Raw genomic sequence first — 8,470 nt, 5'->3', positions numbered from 1 at the left:
CAATGTGGCTTAGCAGTTTTGTATATACTTAAAGATTCCCTAGTTAATCTATTAATTACTGAGCTGAGTGAAACCTTTCAACTGCAATTATGGATTGTTATATTTCTCCTTTAATTCTATCAATTTGTGCTTTGTGTATTTTGAAATGCTGTTATTAGCTGCATATACATTTAGAAATTATATCATCCCTATGAATTTAACCCCCTACCCTTTTTCATATTGAAATATCCCTCTTTATATCTGGCATATTTGTTGTTCTGATGTTTACCTTTTTCTTACTAGAGCCGTTCTAGCTTTCTCATGATTATTTTTTGTATGTTTTATCTTTTTCTATCCTTTTGACCTATATGTGTCTTTATATTTAAAGCAAGTTTCTTCTATATAGCGTCTACTTTAGACTTGCTTTATAAAAAATCCAGTTCAACAATCCTTCCTTTTTAGAGTGTTCAGTCTATTTCTATTCCATTTCTATTTCTATTTCATCACTATTCCATTTTATCTTCATTATTTACATGTTAACTATACCTCTTTTGTGTATGTGTGTGTTCTTCCTCTAGGGCTTACAATCTGCACCTTTAACTTAGTTAGCAGAAGCTACCTTCAAATAATATTATACTACTTCAAGTTTATTGTAAGAACCACAAGGGGCAGCTGGGTGGCTCAATTGGTTAAATGTCTGCCTTCAGCTCATGTCATGATCCATGGGTCCTGGAATCAAGTCCCATGTCTAGCTCCCTGCTCAGTGGGGAGTCTGCTTCTCCCTCTGCCCTCCCCCTGCTTGTGCTCTCACTCTCTCTCTCTCTCAAATAAATAAATAAAATGTTTAAAAAGAAAAGTGTTCTCTTGTCACTGGTATCAGCAATTTAATTATCATGTGATTTGCGATTATTTTCTTTGTGTTTTCTGGCTCGACACTCATTTATTTTTTTGGATCCCTGGAATTTTAATAATTTTAATCATATTTGGAAATTTTTTGGCTATTACTTCAGATATTTTCTCCACATCTTTATTCTCCTCTGGGACCTCAATTGCATGTGTTTGGCTTCTTAAAATTGTCTCAAAGGTCATTGAGGCTCCATAAATTATTTTTCAGTTTTTTCCTACATCTTTTTCCATACAGATGATTTCTGTTGCTGTGTCTTCAAGGTCACTGATCTTTCCATCTGCAGTATTTAAACTGCTATTAAGTTCATCTAGTGAAATTTCCAATTCACATATTGTATTTTGTCTGTGGAAGTTTCCATTTAGTTCTTTTTATACATTCCATTTTTCTTCTTCTTTAAACATTTGAACATATTTATAACAGCTGGGTTTTTTTTATTCTTTTTTTTAATTTTTATTTATTTATGATAGTCACACAGAGAGAGAGAGAGAGAGAGAGAGAGAGAGACAGGCAGAGGGAGAAGCAGGCTCCATGCACCGGGATCCCTATGTGGGATTCGATCCCGGGTCTCCAGGATCACGCCCTGGGCCAAAGGCAGGTGCTAAACCACTGCGCCACCCAGGGATCCCCATAACAGCTGTTTTTAATTCCTTGCCTGTTAATTCCGTCACACCTGTCATTTCTGTGTCTGAAAATAGACAGCAGATCTTAGAAACTGGCTTAGGGGTACCTGGGTGGCTCAGTCAGTTAAGTGTTTTGACTCATGATTTTGGCTCAGGTCATGATCTCATGAGTTGTGGGATTAAGCCTCACATCAGGCTCCACATTCAGCCCAGAGTCTGCTTGTCCCTCTCCCTCTGCTCCTCCCCCTGCTCTCTCTCTCTTTCTGTCTCAAATAAATAATAGATGAAATCTTAAATTATTTTTTCTTCTGGTTAAAGGTCATATTTTTACCTTCTTCACCTGTCTAGTGATTTTTTACTAGAAGCTGAACATCATGGGTATTATGATATTGAATATTAGTGTTCTTTTGTTTTCTTTTAATGAATGTTAAATTTCCTTGGAAGGCAATTTAGTTACTTGAGGATCAGCTTAATTATTTCAAGACCTCATTTAAAGCTTTGTTAAGGCAGATCTAAAGTAATTTTTATTCTGGAGTGCCTGTGTGACTTGGTTGAGTGTCTGACTCTTGGTTTCAGCTAAGGTCATGCTATCAGGATTGTGGGATCAAGGATTATCTGCTCGGGGACTGTCTCCTCTGTCCTTCCCCTCACTAGTGTTCTTTCCCAAATAAACAAGTCTTAAAAAAAACTGGCTTTTATCCTAATGCTTATTTAGTCCCTCTACAAAATATAACACTTCTTGGTTCTCTATCGAATGCATCAGGTTTTTCAGGTGTTTTCTTCACATAGTCAGGAGGCAATAAAGTGTCTCTTTGCCCCATTTGAGCTGCAAGACTTGCTTAGCTCCCAGCTCCCAGGTGGTGTTCTTTGCTTAGCACAAATGTAGTTTCACTTTACATAGGTTCAGATTACTATTCTAGCAAATAAAAAGGGAATCCCCATGCAGGTTTTGGATCTCTTTCTCTGTATCTCTCCCTCCTTTGATATTCTGCCCCACAGAATGCAGCCATCCCAGCCTCCCCAAGTCCTTATGTCTGGATCAGCAACTCGGGGGATCATCTAGTGATGTGTGGGTTTTGCCTCCCAGGGCCAATTGTCCAAAAATTGCCTCCAGGGAGAAAGCTGTAACAATCAAAAGACACACCTTGTTGGTTTCCTTTCTTTCCATGACTGAAAATAAGTGGCTTCAAACATTTATGTCAGACATTTTGCTCAGTTTTCTAGTTGTTTACAACAGGATGGCAAGCCCCATACTGGTGACCCCATCAAGAATAGAAGCTGAAGTCTATTGCCCATTCTTAAATATGAATAGATAACTCTATTCATAGATCAACAAACATTTGAGAAACATAGAACATAAGATAACTTTATGAGTAAAATATGAATGCTACAACATTGAATATGTATATATATATATATATATATATATATATATATATATATAACATTATATATATGGTAATAATTTGTTAGGGCTGCTGTAACAAAGTACCACAAATTGGGGATCTAAATTTAGACAACAAATTTATTGTCTTACAGTTCTGAAGACTAGAAATTGGAAATCAAGATGTCAGCAGTGTTGGTTCCTTCTGAGGGCTGTGAAGGAGAATCTTTTCCATGCCTCTCCCCTAGATTCTGATGGTGTGCTGGCTGGCTTTGGCATTCCTTAGCTCCTGCTGCATCACCCCAATCTCTGCCTTCATCTTGACCTGGCATTCTCCCTGTGGATATGTCTGCCTCCAAATTTCCCCTTCCCCTTTTTAAGGACATCAGTCATATTGGATTAGGTACCCACCCTATTCAGTATGATCTCATCTTAACTAATTCTATTTCCAATCACCCTATCTCCAAATAAGGTCACATTCTTATGTACTGGGGATTAGAACCCCAGCATATGAATTGGCAGGGGGGCAGGCACAATTCAACTCATAACAGTAATTAAGGTGCTTCTGACAAATTCTGTGAAGTGGAAAGGGAATAGAAGAGAAAGAGGAAAGTGGGAGAAACCTAGTATGTTGGTCTTACAAAACAAGAAGGGAGCTGTGAGATAGTGACAAAAACTTATGAACCATGAAATAGGAGTTTTGGTATATAATTTAAAAGTCATAGGCAGCCCGGGTGGCTCAGTGGTTTAGCGCCACCTTCAGCACAGGGCCTGATCTGGAGACCCAGGATCGAGTCCTGCGTCGGGCTCCCTGCATGGAGCCTGCTTCTCCCTCTGCCTTTGTCTCTGCCTCTCTCTCTCTCTCTCTCTCTCTCTCTCTCTGTGTCTCTCATGAATAAATAAAATCTTAAAAAAAAAAAAAACAAAGACGTTAAAAAATAAAAGTCATAAAGGTAGGATGCCTGGGTGGCTCAGCGGTTGAGCATCTGCCTTTGGCTCAGGTTGTGATCCTGGGGTCCTGGGTCCCACATCGGGCTCCCTACAGGGAGCCTGTTTCTCCCTCTGCCTATGTCTCTGCCTCTCTGTGTGTCTCATGAATAAATAAATAAATAAAATATTTAAAAAATAATAAAATTAAAAGTCATAAAGGGGGGTGCCTGACTGGCTCAGCTGGTTGAGCATGCAACTCTTGATCTCAGGATCACGAGTTCAAGCCCCCCATTCGTCATGGAGCCTACCTAAAAATAGATACATAGATAGATAGATAGATAGATAGATAGATAGATAGAAGCTGTAAAGATAAGCAGTTGCAGTTAGTCAGCAGATGTTTACAGGAGCAAAGCAGGTAACATAAATGAGAGCCAGGGCTCAGGTATTGGTGTAAGGATTTATGTCACAGATGTGACGAGAGTTTTGGCATACTAGTACATGCTTGCCCCACCTGGAGAGTTCAGCCACTGGACCAGCCCTGGTCAGTTCTTGGGACAGGGGGATATATGCCATGTACTGGGCTTGTGCCCCATCCCCCAAATTTGTGTCCTTCTGGAACCTCAGAATGTGATCTTACTTGGAAATAGTGTCTTTGCAGATGTGATTAGTCAAGGTGAGGATCAGAGTGGGTCCTAAATCCAATGGCTGGTATTGTCACAAGAATGGGAGATTTGGACAAAGAGACTCAGACACAGAGAGAGGACAGCCACATGAAGACAGAGGCAGAAATTTGAGTGATAGACCTACAAACCAAGGAATGCCAAGGTTTGCTGGCATTTCCAGAAGCTCTGGAAGAGTCAAAGAAGGATTCCTTCCTAGGGCTTTCCGAGAGATTATGACCCATGCCAACACCTTGATTCCAGACTTCTCACTTCCAGAACAGTGAGAAAATAAATTTCTGTTGTTTTAGGTCACCTAGTTTGTGATACTCTGTTGCAGCTGCCCTAGGAAACTAAAACATAGCCCGTCTGACTTTTTGTGAGAAGCTAAACATTTGGATTTTTTTTAATGTTAAATCTTCACAATTTTTCAATGCTGTGTTCATTCTTTCTTTGCTTTTAGCTAATGGGAATCCAAACAAAACACATCAATGGTCAGATCAAGCCTCCAGGCCACCCATTTGTACCTCTGCAATAAAGAAACTAAACACAGTAAAGGGATATGACTAACAAGCATGAGAAGGGAGGTAAATGAACTGAGATGTGGCATAAATGAGCTGAATCTTCATCTATCATAGCAGGAAATAATTGGAAAATGTCTAAAGTTGATAAATCAGGAAATGGTAAGAACACGATTCAAAGTAGTGGCTTCTGGAAAATGTACAGGAGTTTGGGCAGGTAACTTTTACTCTTCGTTATAAGTTCTTTTATATTATTTGATTTTAAAAGGTTGATATTAGGAAGTTGGTCTAGAAGTGAGGGAGTAAATTGTTCTGCCAGGAATAATAGAAGATGCCAGTGGCTGAGAGATGTTTGTAGCTGTAACTAAATGCACCACCTCTCTCTGGAGAAAAATAGGTTTTAGTACTTTTGAAAGAATGGACAGAGTGCGTAGGTTTCTACACTTTTCTGGTTCCCAGAATATCTTTATGAAGATCACGAGCATCCTTCATCCTGAGCATGCTTTGAACTATGGAAATGAAACCACTGAGTAATGTAATCTGTTACATTTTACAATATTGGGAAACTAAATAATTAAAAATATATTCTGATTTTATTTTTAAAAACACTTACCTATTTATTTTATTTTATTTTATTTTTATCTATTTATTTTAGAGAGAGAGAGAGTGAGTTGGGTGAGCAGCAGAGGGAGAAGGAGAGAGAGAATCCACAAGCAAACTCCCCACTGAGTGCAGAGCCTGAGTAAGCTCAGATCCAGATCCACAGGGCTCCATCCCAGGACCCTGAGATCACGGACCTGAGTAGAAACCAAGAATCAGCTGCTCTACTGACTGAGCCACCCAGGCGCCCCATTCTGATTTCATTTTTGAAATCACCTCTGAAAAACCTTGGAAGAACCATCTGTGTTTCATGTAAGTGTTTGTGTCCTTCAAGGAGGGAATATAGATCCCTAATTATACAACCGTTCATGACATCTGACATGACTAATGATTTTAAATGATAAGCCATAGAGATTGCACAAGGGGAAAATCATCTCCAGAACTACACCCAGCTTACCTTGAAATTCTTGTTTCTATGAAAACCTGCCAACACATCAGCAGTGTATATTTATATGAAGTTTGCAAATTGAATTTATATATTCAGGTAGTTATTTGAGATCACTGGGTTGCTTCTCAGAACAACATTAAGAAATTAAAATTATATTAAACTTGAGAAACAGGTTTATTATGTCACTTTCTTCCCTCTGAAACACTGCAGGAAAAGTGGGCCAATAGCCACAATATGTCCATCTGTTCACATTAGACCCGAAGGTCCTTACTCAAAGGCAAATCTGCTTAAGGCCTTCCCCCAACCTAAATCCTTCACTGAATCTCCACTGCCTTCATGACTGTTAAGGTCTTTCATGATCTGACCTCTGCTCATCTTCCTGGCCTCATCCCTTAGCTCTCCAACCGCCCTGATGTGGAGGTTGCTGGTCCTTGGATCTGAACTCCTGGGCATACATAGTTCCTTCTTTCTCAGTCCTCTTTCCTATGGCTAACTCCTACTTATTCATGAAAGTTCAAGTTAGATCTATCCCTCCTCCAAGAAGAGGTCTTCTTCATCGTGTCACAGCTGGGTTGTATGCTATCCTGGATATTTCCACAGGATCTTATTGGATAATTCATCACAGCTTGACATGCTCACTCATTCTCTCCTGGCCCCAATTTTACTGGTGGACTTGTAACTTTATGACCATAAAAGTTGGGTTTAATGAGGAAGTTTCTTCTTTTGTTTCTAAATAATGGCTTCAGTTCTTAGTTCATGTGTAAAAAAGACAAATCTCAAGCCAGATGAATAACCCAGTCCCCGCCTGTTCTGCCTAATCCGACCTCTAGATCCCTTCACCTCCAATTGTCCTCTTCCCACTCCCCACAGGGGGTATCCTAGTTTAATACCAGAATTATACAAATTCAAAGGGAAAAAAATAGACAAGAAAGAAAAAGAAAGAGCATTGTTTTTTCATAGTATAATGAATGCATTCATAATCAACTCTCCTGACTTTTCTTTTGAATGCTTTGAATATAAGTTTCCTAGAGGTTTGAATCATGTCCTGTTGTATAGCATATTTGCATTAAATAGGAGAAAAATCACTAAATATTTATTGCTGATGGCAATCTTGCAAATGACCTGATTTCCATCAATCTCTGCACTTATTAGCAGAAACATTGCATGAGGTTTTTTTTCTTGTACAAAACTCTAATTGAGAAAGACAGGATTCATGAAAGTTAAACAGTTTGCCCCATTTTACAAAAAAAAAAAAAAGTATAAAACAGATGATAAGAATGTATCAACTTAGATCCAGACGGAAGCAGAAATTCTGCAGGATTTTTTCTCCTGATGACTTTTTGATATTTGCTCCAAAAATAATCCAGATGTATGAAGGTCTTTGATTTCAAAAAATTTTCCAAAAACAAAAGAAAACTCAAACTGCCCATATTTCAGCAAAGGCAGAACTAGTCTAAATCCGAGAAAAGTTTTTGGTCCTATGTCATTGACTTTCCTCAAAAGTACTTCCCAAAATCTCCTGCTCTAGTCTCTTTTCCTGCTGATATTCACATCAGAGTCCAAAGAGAAATTTTTATATCATCAGTAAAACTTAACTGTCATTTTTGCATGTTTGTTAATCCAATAGTGCTGTGAACAGCTACAGTGCAGAAGCATCCTTCTAAGGACATTTACAGACAATAGCTCATTCATTTTTCAGAACACTCCTGGGACGTAGGTATTATTTTTACTATTATGGTTATTGTTATTATTATGATTATGATTAGCATCCCTGCTTCACAAATGTAGAAATGTAAGATCAGAGAAATTATGTCATTTTCTCAACATCACACATCCAGCAAGGAGCAGAGCCTTAAGTGACATTTGTAAACACTGGATAAAAGAGAGATGAAATGAGAATTCGTTGAAAGAGGACAAATAGTTTTGAAGCATTTTTTTTCACAGCTGTTTGTGAAATGACAGTGGGTTAATGCCTCACAAGATAATGTGAAGTCAAAGTGTACATGTTTTCGTCCCCTGACCACCGAGCAGGAAAGGCCAGGACAGGTTTTTAATTACTTTGGAAAGCCCAGGACAGTTTTGTTTTTGTTTTTTTGTTTTTGTTTTTGTTTTTGTTTTTTTTTTTCCAATCAGGCCTTTTTTTAATACCTGCATTGATGACAAAGATTTGTTGACTCCTCCTGTATCCCTGGAAGGCCCCATTCTCGACCCAAAGCCGACTTGTTTTTTCTCTGACAGCACACTTTCCATCTCTTCTGGTGGAAGGTTGATTTGAAATCTGTTTATAAAGCATTCCAGCACCCCCCAATATAGTGGAGTTGAGACTCTTCTTCACTGTCACTAAAAGAAGCCATTGCACCTTTTGCCTCTGTCACTTTCTGGCCTCGGGCTAAGGATGTAAGTGGGAGACGCAGAGTCCCTA

The sequence above is a fragment of the Vulpes vulpes genome, chromosome 5 (assembly GCF_048418805.1).
Source record: "Vulpes vulpes isolate BD-2025 chromosome 5, VulVul3, whole genome shotgun sequence".
NCBI classification, from domain to species: domain Eukaryota; kingdom Metazoa; phylum Chordata; class Mammalia; order Carnivora; family Canidae; genus Vulpes; species Vulpes vulpes.
Note: the sequence above shows the minus strand (reverse complement) of the source record.